Here is a 14,976-nt window from a genome sequence, read left to right as displayed (position 1 = left end):
GTTTCTAGGTTCAATCCTTGTTTTCGGCTCTAACTGCTATTGTTGCTTGTTTTTTTTCCTTGCCCAAAACCTGTCCTTCTTAAATTCAGTTAAAACAAAGCTTGCATAAAAATTTAAAAAAAGAATAAAAAGAATAAATACACACGAGAGAAATCATCAATATATATTTTTTGGTAAAGTACGCGATTATATTATATGAAAAAGAGTGTAGAATCATCGAGATAGTGACATCAATATTAATTGGCTTAAAAGTTCACATGAAATTATACACGAGACATTGAGCACAACTACTGCAACCATTTAAGGGCTTGTTTGGATATGCAGTTAGAATCAATTTTAGGTCTAATAGTTCGTGTGTTTTAATACTTTGAATTTATGATTTTTTATTGTACATTTGGTTCTCTTTTAATATTTATAACTTTTGATCTTTTATTAAAAAAATCGAAGCAAAATGCCAAAACAAGGCATACATCATACATATTAAAGAACAAATGGATAGAACAACCAACTTCTAATGTGATGGGTAAAAACATGGATAAAATCTAAGTTAAAAAGATATGTTGTAGGAGTCGACTCTAAACAGGGCAATAACCAACGTCTATCTGTTGAGCAACAAAAAGATTGAAATGGAGCACTGCAAAAATAATACATTCAAAATCAATGGCCTCTTGCAACATCCTTTTAATACCAAATCCATGCACTTAATGAAAACAACTCTGTTAACTAAGACTGAGATAATATAATTACATAAAATAAAAGAGCAAATAAAATAAAATAATATTTAATAATTTAGATATTTTGGCTAATCGGATAAGTTTAAAAATTCTTAGGGTCAAGCTTGAGAGTTTATAATATTTTCTTTACCTTGAGCTTATCATGACCGTCCAAATAAATCAGCAGAAATTTGGTCCAATCCTGAACCCTAAATGGGCTTTACTTCAACACTCAAATTTTTTTATTATTAATAAAATTAAATTAGATTAAGACAAAAATTAAAAATCTTATTTTCCTTTACTATAAAAATTGAAATTAACTAAAAGATAAAATAAAATAATATTTAAAAATTTAAATATTTGGACCTACTCAAATAAGCCTGAAAACCCAAGTTATTAGGGTTGGACTTGGATAAATGGGCTCTTTTATTTGTTCAGATATTTTAAGTTTAATTTGAATAAACTCGATCGAATTGAACCCGCCTCCCAAATTATCAACTCTACACATAGCAAATTTAATTCTACCAATGACAATAAAGACCACCGTTGTAGGCAAATGAAACTACATGGAGCAATGAAAAAAATATACAAAAACTAATACCAAAACATGATATATGAAGCTGAGTAGTCATATTTTCTCCATATAATAATAATAATAATAATAAAGTTTAAAAAAAGAGGTTGCTTTAAAAAATACTCCCTTCATTAAAAAATGTAAGGTATTTTTTGAGGAGTTGGATGTTCAAAAATGTAAGGTATTTTTAATCTTTTGAAGTGTAATCATTGTCTTTTTTTCAAAAGTATCCGTATTAATAGTAACTTTATATTTATTATAGAGTATTTAATAAGAATAAATATAGAAAGATATGGTTAGTTTAAAAGTAGATAACTACTTTATTGAGAGTAAGATTCACTTAAAAATATTTTATATTTTTAAACGAAAAAAGTACCTCACTATTCATCATTGGTCCTAAATATCATCCACTGTCAATAAATTATTTACTGTATACTCCATTTATACTATATAACACTAGTAGTATTGGTGTAGTATAATTTGATAGTGATATATTGATGTGGATAATAGTAATACCAATAATTCAAGAATGGCATAAATGCTCGTAGGTGACGAGGCAGCCGTGATTCAATGGAGAAATTAAATGGAGGTTGAAAAGAGAGCAAAAATGATTGAAGATCTAGAAAGTCCCGTGATTTTAGGGGAAAATTCATGCAAGCTTGATACATGGAGGTTTTATTGCATTTATTTATTTAGTTTTTCCCTCACGTGGAAGTTCTGCAACTATGAGGCTGACCTATCCAACACTGTCAAATAATATTACGTCAATATATGACTCAAAATTGGCAACTGCTTTGGTTTTCCCTTGTTTACCGGTGCCTTTGATCTGGTTCAATGTTTTATCATTATCCATCCTATTTTATTTTAATAAAAAACAATGACTTGGTAGCAAAATTTACCCTCTCCAAATCACAATATAAATCATAGTTAATTAATTTACAGTTTACAAATAATATAAGTTAAAACTTTGAATTCTTAAAAATATTTACATCTTTATATGTATAACCCATTAAATACCTTATATAAGAGTGTTAATAATAATAATAATAATAATAATTTTAATAATATTAATAATTTTAATACATGATTTTTTTGAAAAAAATAATAAATAAAGTAAGAGTGTAGTTAAAAAATAAATATAAAATTTATCCAATGCTTTGTATTTTAAACTGAGCAAAACTTCTAAAAAAATATCTTATATTATGATTATAATGAAGTACTTTGCTGGATAAGGAGGATTTTGTCATTAAATGGACCAATGTTGAAATTAGCCACGAAATTAATATGTTGTTAAAAGCATTGCCACTAATTTGTAAGTGACAGAATTTTCCATGATAAATTATCAGTGATGGAACAATTATGGAAATTGTTCTGACAAAAATGTATGGAATTTTTTTTTGTCACTAATTCAATTTGCTGTTTTTTTTTTGGTAGTGTTTGTAGGTTATTTTCAAGTTGTTTTATTGGAATTATAAAAAAAATAAAACTCATTATCTACTCTCTTATAATAAATTCTAACTTTATTTTTATTAAATATATATATTTTAATAAAAAAAATTTCCACCAATATTTAACGGGGGTAAAAAAAACTTATGATAACAAGTTAATGATATATTACTTTATAAATATGACAGGAAAAATATTCTTAATGCCTTATGATCAAGACTAAAAGGAGTAGAAAACACCAACCATTACCTATACATGAGTGGGAAATAACATATGATCATGTCTGTAGACTAATATTTGTAATGATCGGCTCGCACAATTTGCTCACAATATAATAAATACTTCTTTTGTTTAAAAATCAGTTAACTGACTTCCAACTACCATTACCCTTCCATTTTTACCCTTAATTTCACATTTCAAATAGTTTAAATAAATAAACCTTGAAATTGTACCTGCAACTTGGTTGCAAAAAGCATCAGTTCGCTCTGTCTTCATGCTTGCGTGTACTCCCCCCCCCCCCTCTCTCTCTGTGTTAAAAATAGTGGAAGTTACCCAATATTTTTTAAAAAAATAGTTCATAATTAAATTTACACATTTATCATGAGACATGTCGTGCCACATGTTATTGTAGGCTCCACATAACATTTATCAGTTGAAGTTAATGACACGCTACTGTATGCTTCATTTTTAAAAGTTTATGATTTATTTTGCACCATATAAAAGTTTAAGCTACTAGATACTTCTCAAAAAATAGTACTCCTTCCATCTCAAATTATAAAATATTTTTAGATAAAATCTCATATACCAATAAAACCTCATTAAATACACCTGACAGCCTTATCTTTAAAAAAATATAAACTTTTAAAAATATTCATCATTTAATATATTGATAAGAGAATGGATGAAAATTAATTATAAAGAAAGAAAGGTAATATTGAAATTGGGACATTTAATAAAAATTAATCTACCTAAAGTATCTTATAGTTTGAGATAAAAAAATTTCTTTAAAAGTGTCATATAATTTGAGATAGAGGGAGTATGTGATTAAATTTGCTATTTTATCCTATTTTTTATAAGTTGATGGATCCACCTTTTGAATGCTTTGATATTATGCGGCGTGATTTGATTAACGAGGTTTTTGGTTTTGATAATGAAGTTTAGAGTGTTTTTGGGCTTCCATCCTTCCTTTGTATTAAAAAAAAAAGAAAAAGAAAACAGTTTAAAGTTAATTAAGCCAATTAAATTTAAAACAAAATACTCCCTTCATTCTAAATTATAAGATACTTTTAGATAAAATATCACATACCAATAAATCTAATTAAATATACTTAACAACCTTATTTTTTCAGAATAAAAATATAAACTTTCAAAATTATTTATTATTTAATATATTGAAAAGAAAAAAGATGAAAATTAATTTTATGTACTTATATAATATGTACTTAACTTATGCTTGGAACAATCAAAACACTCCAATAAATACCTTAGGATCAGGGTAGTATGTATGAACCGTAGTTTAATTGCCCTAAAACTGAATTATTTGTTGGTAAAAAAGATAAAGAAAAAATATTTTATTCATTGTACAAGCAAACAAAAGTTTTTAACGTGTCACTTTCTATCACTATGTAGTTTATCCACAGCTTGGCCACTTAGAATAAAACTAATAAACAACATGCACGTTAAATTAAATTAAAACTATAGCTTAAAAAAAATATCCGAGTTAAAAACATGTTAATCTTTCTTGTCAAGTTGGGGTTACTTAATTTTATATTTGAAAATATTATGTGCGCAATCTCTCCAGTGATATAAAAGTAGCTCCAGAGATTCAGATCTTGTGAAACAAGATACTTTGTGAATTTTTTTAAGGTGAAAATTATTAATGTGACTTGTTAAATCCTAAGACTAAGACATTATATTGCCTTATGATAGAGATAGATTTTAATTAAATATCATAGATAAATTTATTAATATGCGGCATCATAATGAATCCTATCATAGTTTTCATTTTAATAACATAAAGGGTAAATGACCACATTATTCCCTTAATTTTAAGTCTAATAATACCATAGACTTTGAACTCGTTCATTATATAAATTATTCTCCTAATTTTTGACAATAACGTAATTTGGCCCCTGCCGTTGATATAAATTAACTTTCACTATTAGTTAACCAAAAAATGATACAAAATGATCTAAAAAAATTATTACAGAAAAGGAACAAAATTGTTTTGGTCATTTTTTTTATAATTTTTGAGGTCATTTTCTATTATTTTTTGGTCAACTAATTATCAAAATTAATTTTCATTAACGGTGGGGGTTATATTACACCATAATCAAAAGTTTAGGGAACAATTTACACAATAAATGAGTTAAGGGTCCATGGTGTTACCTGACTTAAAGTTCAGGGGATAGCTTGCTCATTTATCCCAAAATAACTTGAGAAAATAACATTTGAAAGCCCTTTTAAGAGACCAGAGTCTATTACACATAAAAACTGTGTAATATCCTAGAAAATTAACTTCTAATTAATTAAGTTAAATGAAATTAATTTAGCAAATTAATGTGGTGTGTAATTATAGAGAGTTAATGAATGTTTTGAGTTGTAATTTTAGCCCTAAGATTGAGTACGGAGCGAAATTAGGACACCTAGGCCTCAAAATGAGAGAAAAACAAGAGAAAGTGTCTCGGTGCCACACATCACAGTACACGTGTTGTATGCCGTGGCGCATAAGCTACCAAAACATGAAGCAAGCCTTTTTGTATCACATATTATGATGCATATGGCATGCAACACAATGCATGGTCACAGTTCTACAATTTTAAGGGTGAGAATCAAGCAGAAAACATAAGAGGAAAAAAAAAGGAAATGAGGAGCATGTGAAGAGTTCTGTTAGGGCTTGCTATTCGGAAGGATTGAGAGCAATTTAGAGCTTAACAGCACTCAAGATAAATGTACCAAGCTTCCTCCTCCCTTTCTCTTCCATTTTTCTTGAAGTTGAGAGTTAGGGTTTGTTTGAATAAGATAACTTTCAGTCTATAAAAACTATGGGTTTAAACTTATTGACTTAAATAGAGTTAATGTAAGTTATTCAGGTTATTTAAATTTAGTATTAATGATTATATGAGTTTTGGTTGTTGTAAGGTAATAAATACCTAAAAATGTGCATTAAATGAGATTGTTGGAGGTGTTAGATAACTATTAATGATTGTTTAATGGTTTATTAGGACTAATGTAAGACAAAAGAAGCTAATAAACTCTATGGGCAGACTTGAATGTGAGGGATAAAAATTTTCGGTAAGTACATAATTGTAATAATATTTTTATTATAAGCCATAATCTACTTTTATATATTAATAATAAATTTGTTACTTCATGTATTTTGTTTTTTTTTTTAAGTATAAGAAGTAGATTTTGTTGACAATAAAAACTATCTCTGTCAAGGTACTAAAAGTAAAAAATAGACTTCTTTCAACTAAATTATTGCACATTATATGAATTAAAATTTAACTAATATAATAAAACATTCTATTTTATTTTGTTATTTAAATTTGTATTTTATTTTCCAATTTATTATCTTACACACACACAAACATACACACATAAAAGATTCAATCAACAAATATCATGTAATATACTTATTATTTTTAGTATAAATATCATATTTACTTTTTTTTCTCATGGGGTTCCGCATTTAATTTTTATTGCAGAACCACATGATTTATCATTACACTGAATCTTTTTTTTAATTATAATTGGTATTCTTCATCCAATTGTAGATAAACAGTGATAATTATATATTCTCTCAATTCAAAAATATAAAATATTTTTTAAGGAGTTGGATGTTAAAAATAAAAGACATTTTTAATCTTTTAAGGTGTAATTATTACTTTTTTTTTCTAAAAATGCCTTATTGATAATGACCATATTTTTACTATAGGGTATTTGATATGGGTAAATATAAAAATATAGGATTAATTTAAAAGTAGGTAACTATTTTATTGAAAGGTGAGATTTAATTAAAAATACCTTACATTTTTAAATGAAAGAAGCACTTTGCATAGATATAGGTTTCATTTCATTGCTCAAATAATAAGTTTTTTTTTTGTAAAATTAAGAAAAAATTTCATAAGATTTCACTTGTTTCTAATGATAAATTCTAAAGTTCTACAAATTATCATCTATAGTAAGCAAAAAATAACAACTGTATTTTTTTTGGTTAGTGATTGCCTCTGATTTGCACTTCACTGGATCAAGACTTTCTCAATTGAAAATGAGTTTTCTTCTTTTCCTCTTAATATTATTTGCAAACCAAAATTCTTCTTGTTGGATTCTATATGCGGTTCACATTCTGTCATCAATGACGATAATAGAAAACTTTTTTTTTATTATTATTATTTTTCCTTGTATTTCTTGCCCAACTTCTTATTCCCTCTCCCTGACTTCCAATGCTGGTCCCCACACCACGTTTTTGAGCTTCAATTTAAGAAAACCACTATCTTTGATTTTACATTTTGCTTAACTTTTGGTATAAATTCCTACACTTTTTATGTTTCGCATCCCTATACTTTTTTTCATCTACAATATTAGTCCCTCCATGTTTAAAAGAATATTGATGTGACACAAATAATATTAATAATGCTTATGTATCAATTAACATTGTTAATTTTGTGCTTACATGTCAAATTCATGCTCACATGAACTTTTAAATAAGCAAAAATTTAAAAAAAGTCTACATTAGATAAAATAGAGATGCTGACATAGACTTTTTAATAGGAAAAAATTTAAAGATTTTTTGTCAGCATTTTTATTTCATCCGATATAGTTTTTTTTTTAAATTTTTGCTTAAAAAAATTTCATATGAACATCAATTTGACATGTAAGCACACAATTAACAGTGTTAATTAATTTGTTAGAATTATTAACACCATTTGTGTTATATAAATATTCCTCTAAAAATGTAGGGACCAACATTGTAAATGAAAAAAAATGTAGGGACCTGTAACAAAAATTGAGTAAATTGCAAGAATCAAAAGTAGTGTTTCTCTTTAATTTACTATCTATATTTTATATTCTTTTTGACATAATTTACCTTATATATATTTTTAAATTTATTTTAATATTATTTCTGGCCTGTAAGTCTTTCTATATTTGCTGGTCAAAGACCAATGTATATGAATTCTGGTTCAGATTAATTATTATGATTAAACATGCCATTAAAAAATTATAATGTTGGGACCACATGAAAAATGAAACATAGTTTGCTGTCACCAACTTGCCATTTAACCCAAGAGAACAAAAAAACAAAAAAAATCCTGCTACGTGATAATTACAGCTAATCCAAGACGAATCGCAGAAAATTACAAAATATAGAAATTTATTATAGTATGGTTATCACGTGACCGGATTTAATCACTAAATCAATTCATTTGTTTTCTAAACCCAGTTTAATAAAAATTCATTTTGAAAATAATTATTCTAAAAAATATAATATTCAAATAAATTACAAATCTCACTTAATTTTTTTAATTCTATTTTTTGAATCTTTGAAATATTCATATATACTTCTCTTTTAAATGAAATTTAAATTCTTTTAAATATGTTATCCATTAACATAAAAAAATTTAGTTAATATTTATTAAATTAAATTAAAATAAATGTATCCCTTTTTATTTTTTATATTTTTAAAAAATACATGTTCAGACATTTAAGTCTAAAAATACTAAAAAAATTAAAATTAAATCAATATATATAATATTTTTAAACTCCAATTATTTTGGAACCTCTGGCATGCATATGTGACAGATCGGATCACAATTACGAAAAAGGAGAATCATTGACCTTAAATGGCGTAAAATGAAATTATGAATAGGAAAATATAGGCCCCACAACTACATGGTTGAACTTTAAATTTATAATTTCATCGATTTTTCTCTCTTTACTATGAGGACGGAAATTAACTAAAAGCTATCTGAAAACATGGTTAAGAAAGAAATAATAAGAGATTATTAAAAGAGTAATGATTAAGCTCATTAAAAAAAAAAGAACAATGATTAAGTTAGAGTTCTAATCACAGATCATTCTCAACATTTTCAAATGATTTATGCTTTTCATTTGATGAATCATTTGAGTAACTTGACAACGGCATCCAAAATAATATTTTCCGTCTGTTTGTTTCTCCATCCATTAAAAAATTAAAATATTTTTTAATTTGATTTTATCTCAATAAAATAATTACTTATCTTTATATATAATATTGTTTTTTATTGAATCATGCAAACTAATGAAAGTTAATTATTTAATTAAAAATGTATCAATATTTTAATTTTATCCTTAATTATTGTAAATAAAAATGACTCTTTCCAAAGTAAATTAATGATAGTAGTTATATTATTTTTTCAATTTAATAAGGGTATAATAGTTCATTCATTAAAAAAAATGCTTACAATCTCTTATATTTAGGGACAAAAGAATTCTTGAAAACCTTATATATATAGACGGAGGGATATTTAATAAAGTGTTTTACTCTAAAATAAATATAAAGTGATTTATTTATCAGGGATACTCTAAAAAAATAATGATTATACCTTAAAATATTAAAAATACCTTATATTTTTTAACATTTAGTCCCTCAAAAAATACCTTATATTTTTAATGAAGGGAGTATTAATAAAGAAATTTTTTTATCATTATTATTCAATAAATAAGAAAGCCCTTTATGTATATCAAAATTAATACACAACACACTACTCATTTTTTTCCAGAAAAAATGCAATTCTTTTTTTTTATAAAATATGGGGGAAAATGTAATTCTACCTTATAACCATGGTAAATTGTAATGTTGGTATTAATCAATTTTGATTCATTATGATATATTATTTAACATTTTTCATTTTTTATTTTTGAGATAAAAATCTAGTGTTAGTTTTCTTTTGTAAATCATCATCATCATCATCATCATCATCATATTCCATAATAATTTTATTTTAAACGTTTCAAAAATTCTCAAAGAAATTTAAAATGATTTATTATAGGGTAAATGAATAAATTACCTCCCGAACTTTAAACCTAGTAATGCCATAGACTTTAAACTCACTTATTGTATAAATTATTCTTCAAATTTTGAAAACTGTGCAATTTGACTTTTATTATTAACAAAAGTTAAATTTGATTGTTATTTAATTAGAAAATGATAAAAAATAGCCACAAAAATTATAGATAAAGGCCCAAAAAATTATAGAAAGTGGCAAGAAATTTTTTTGGTCATTTTCTGTAATTTTAAAGTTCTTTTTCATCATTTTTTAATCAATTAACAGTTAAAGTTAACTTTTGTTAAAGACAGTGGCTAGTTTGCATTATTTTTAAAAGTTAAAAGAATAATTTACACAATAAACAAGTTTAAAATCTATGATACTATTGAATTTAAAATTTATGGGATAATTTGCTTATTTACTATTTAATATAATAATATAGCATATCAATTTTTTTGGTTAAAAATTGGTAGTAAGGGGATAGTATTACCAATGTATTATTGGTAAGCAAATCTGTAAATACTTCTAAAAGTTATAAATATTTTTTGAGTCTAAAGACATGTCTAATTCTAATGAATCTCCAAGACCAAACTCACATAAAGTTTTTAAATAAATGAACTTGGATAATAAATGAATTTAAAATTTATGGTACTGCTGAACCTTAAATTTTAGATAATAATTTGCTTATTTACTCGTTGCTATAATACTATATCATATCAATTTTTTCTTTGGTTAAAAATTGGTAGTAAGGGGATAGTATTACCCATGTATTATTGGTAAGTAATCTCTAAATACTTTTAAAATTTGTGAACACTTTCTTAGTCTAGAGACATGTCTGATCCTGGTGAATCTTTAGGACCAAACTCACATGAAGTTTTTTAAATAAAAAGTAATTTAGACTGTTAATTATTTTAGAAGAATTCGAACCTGTAAATATAAGTGAATTCAGAATTTTTCTCTTAATTCTTGAACATTTGCACCATTAACAACCCAATTGATGTATCAAACTTATTATTATTAGTGTTTAACTTGAAGAAAATATTAGAAGCATGCAGATAAAAGAAAGGTAGATTCATCAGTATTTGTTTAATCATAGACATGGTTTTTTAGGAGTAAGATTTTGTAAATTTATTTCTATAAATTATATCCCATTTTTCGTCTGTTTCTTCACTTGGAAGGTTCTTCATTGTCTAAACCATGTTTGTTTATCTACTCATATTTTTACCTAATCATTTTGTAATTTTAATGTTTTTGACTAATTTTCAGTCGTTCAAGCATATTAGGAGGCTTTTGATAGCAGTGATGTCCACCAATGGCAGTTGCGCCAAGCTTTTCATTTAATCTATATAACAGAAAAAAATATGGATAACATTTTTATAAAATTATTATTAGCTTACATTGAATCTCAAGCAGTTATCTATTTTTTTTAAGATGATATAATAACATCTATTACTAAGATAACTAAGAAATAATAGTAGGAAAATTTGTGATAAAAAATAATTATAAAGGTTAATTTTAAACTTTTAAAGATGAGCAGGATTCTGTATAATCGCCACAAAAATCAAAATTTTTTTGTATATTTAAAACTTAAATAATTTTTAGACAACATCTATGTCATTCTGCTCTAACAAATATAACTTAGTAGTGAACTAATAATTTTTTTGGGCTAAATGGTCAATTAATAATTGAATGGATGGAAATGAAAGTATTAAAACATAAGAAAAGTTACAAATAAATGTTGGTCTAGTTAATAAAAATTCGACCCATAAAATCATGGATTTAAATATTGTTGTCGATGTGAGAATTTTGTTAATAGATGATCTGTAAATATTTATATAAATACTCTTTAAGTTTAAAAACTTAACTTACCTAAATTTTTTTATACCAAAAGAAAAGCAGAAGGGAGGCTTATATTTTGTGACTGTGACTTTACTTTGGAAGGGGTTTGTGTAGGTTTTGAAAATTAGTAGGAGTTATGTGTAATTAAAATAAAATAGAGGGATATCATTGTATTTTATTCTAAAATAATTAATTTCTCTAACTCCAACAACCACCCCCAGATAAATCAAATAGTCCCACTTTGGAGGAGCTTTTACTATTCACACTATTCTAATACATAGCTTGATTCCTATGACATAACAACGCTATTATTAATTTATTAATTATCTCCTTTCTCTTTCACCACCTTCACTGTCACAAATTGGAATCATTTAAAGATTAAATGACAAAATATACCGACTTTTGTGACCTTAAAATATAATATACAGAAAAATAAAAAAAAATAAGAACCTCAAATTACCTCACGCCGAAAATATTTAACTAAAAATATTAATTTTTGAAATCATCTTTAAAAAAAATCAAAGGACAAAAAATTATCATTACACACAAAAATTACAATTCAAAACTTGAAATAAAAAATCAACTTCAACGTCGATCACTATCAAACAATAAAATCCATACCAATTTACAGTATTCATAAATTATGATTGATGTGACTCATTTTTTAAATTTCTCACAAAACACAAGAATTCATGCAATATAACTCAAGGTAAATATAAAATCTACAAGAAAGGATACTATTAACAAATTATGGATGTTGTATTTCATTATAACTCACTCAGTAAAATAAAATTTATCGAGTTTAAATTCATGTGAATATAAAAAATATTTTTAAGAGAGTTATTTTCAATTCAACCTAACAATATTTGAGTTTAACCTAATTATAAAATCATATCAAACAAATATTATAAATTGAATTATTCAAAAATTATTTATGATGTGGTTTATTTCTTAAATATTGTGGAAGGAGACGAGACTCAATTTTTATGCATAAATAAATATTTTAATATAATACTAAAATGAACATGTGTTAATATAGTAAATATCTTCAAATTAAAGCTAGTGATATTGTATTTCATTTTTCAACCTCTGATTGGTGGAATACAAAATATCCCACTTAGTATAATAAAATTTATCAAGTTTAAATTTCAATGAAAACCAATTTTTTTTAAAAAAAATTGTTTCTAATTGAGCCTGACAATGCTCGAACTTAACCTAATCAGATAACTATATTAAAAAATAAAATTTAATATTAGTTATATTATTCATAATAGTGGTTTGTTTATTAAATTTTGTGGAAGGGGAAAAGGTGCACTTAATTTTTATGCATAAATCGTTTAATATAACACTAAAATGAAAATGTTATAATATAATAAATATCTTTAAATTAAGGCTTTCAATTGTAATTGTAATGCTCTAAAAAGAAGATCATCTTCTTTTGTTTTCCCCTTTCCCAAGGCCACCAACCAAACAGAAGCATCTTTGTACCTTCACAAGCATGTCTTCTCTATTTTCCACAGTGTCCATGCTCTCTATTTTCCACACTCCTTTCTTAATCAATCACAAAAGAGTGAAGACAAATAATTGTGTACTATCAAGTTCAGTACATGTCCTTGTCAAACTGGTCTGTGATTTTTTGCCAAATATGAACTCAAAATGGCACGACCTGGAGGGGACCCGTATTAATAAGAGCCATGTACGTCAAAAACACCTTGAAACTAGGGAGAATGACAATTTAGTCCTAAATCCCATGTAGCTTGATATACTTTATTCTCTAAACCTTTTTAATTACTTATTTAGTTTTTAAATTTTGAGTTAGTACAATTCAATTTTTATAATTTATTGAGTTAATAAATTATAAAGATTGAATTATACTAAATCAAAAATTATAAAGGCTAAGTTATTATAAGTTAAAGGTTAAAGAAAGAATCAATAATTGAAAAAAAAAATTCATGAACAAAAGTTGCGTTTTCCTTAAGTATCATTAATAGAGAGAGACACACACACACACAAACACAACACATACACACCCACAAAGAGAGAGAGGAGGTAAAAATATACATTTGATCATTTAACTTTATATGAAGTTTTATTTAGATTCTTTAAATTTATAAAGCATTTTTTCAGCCTTTTAATCCAACACCACTAGTTTTACTTAAAAAACAAATGCTGATATTGAACTTTCAAAATGTTGACAAAACTTTCTTAAATATTAATATATAAAGTTTAATTCTTAAAACAGCAATGATTGACACAAAAATATATAATTTGTGACTGATAGTGTTAGAGTTAAAAGATTAACAATATATGTTATGAAATGAAGGAACGAACTAAAATCTTATATAAAATTATATGATGAAATGTACGCTGTTACTTGCGCATGTGTGTGTGTAAACACATTTGATTTGCCAACTTTTTGCATTTTCATGTAATAATTGTTTCGGGCTTGTGGCCCACATGATGTTCCTGCTTTTTCTATGGGCCATACCAAAGCGGTCCATTATTAGATAGGGCCCAACATGTGGTTCTAAGAACAGTCTTACCTGCTTTGATAATGCCATTTAGCTAACGGCTTAGGACAAATCTCAAGACGAGTAATGGTAGGTATAACTAATCACGTTTTTCTGATTGGGGAGATTGATAATTTAGATTTGTCAGTCAAACTATAAAATCTAATTTGGTTCTATTTTTCAATTTTTGTATCTTTATAATTATTTTGTAGTATAATACTTATCTTTTTATATACTATTCTCAGAATTATTTTTCTCTTTATTTTTACAAGAAGGTCATTTTGGACTATTGAATTGGAGCTATGGTAGTACACTCCATTAAAAAAAAACTCAGGATAAGTGAAAGTTAAAAGAAATTCCACAAGTAATGTGTGTGTGTGTGGAATTTACGTGTCTAGTTTTATAATATGTAATTTATTAGATTATAAATTATGGAAAGTGAGGACACACATGATTTTCTATTAAAGTATAGAGATACCTAAGAATACTAAGGAGAATTTAGAAAAGAGAAAGTTAGAGCTGGTAGGGATTACATTGAAAAAATTCTTTATTTTAATCAAATAATATCTTAAGTTATTGAGTGGATTCAGGAGAACCCTTATCATAATAAATAAGTTCAAATTATATTCAATGGGCATCAAATTAATATTTTAAGAAGGAGATGTACAATATTAGAAATGATATATATATATATATATTGATATTTATTCAAGTCTAATGTTTTATTTTATGGTCATCCGATATTTACCATGTATTTGAATGAGAAAAGAAATAACCCAATATAAAATATTAAAGAGACATATTTCTTCCTTATAATTCACAGGTAAATTAAAAATGAGTGAGAATTAAATGTTAAAATAAAAGAG

Source organism: Prosopis cineraria, unplaced genomic scaffold (assembly GCF_029017545.1).
Source record: "Prosopis cineraria cultivar Desert tree isolate PC_DT_omini unplaced genomic scaffold, ASM2901754v1 PC8, whole genome shotgun sequence".
Lineage (NCBI taxonomy): Eukaryota > Viridiplantae > Streptophyta > Magnoliopsida > Fabales > Fabaceae > Prosopis > Prosopis cineraria.
Note: the sequence above shows the minus strand (reverse complement) of the source record.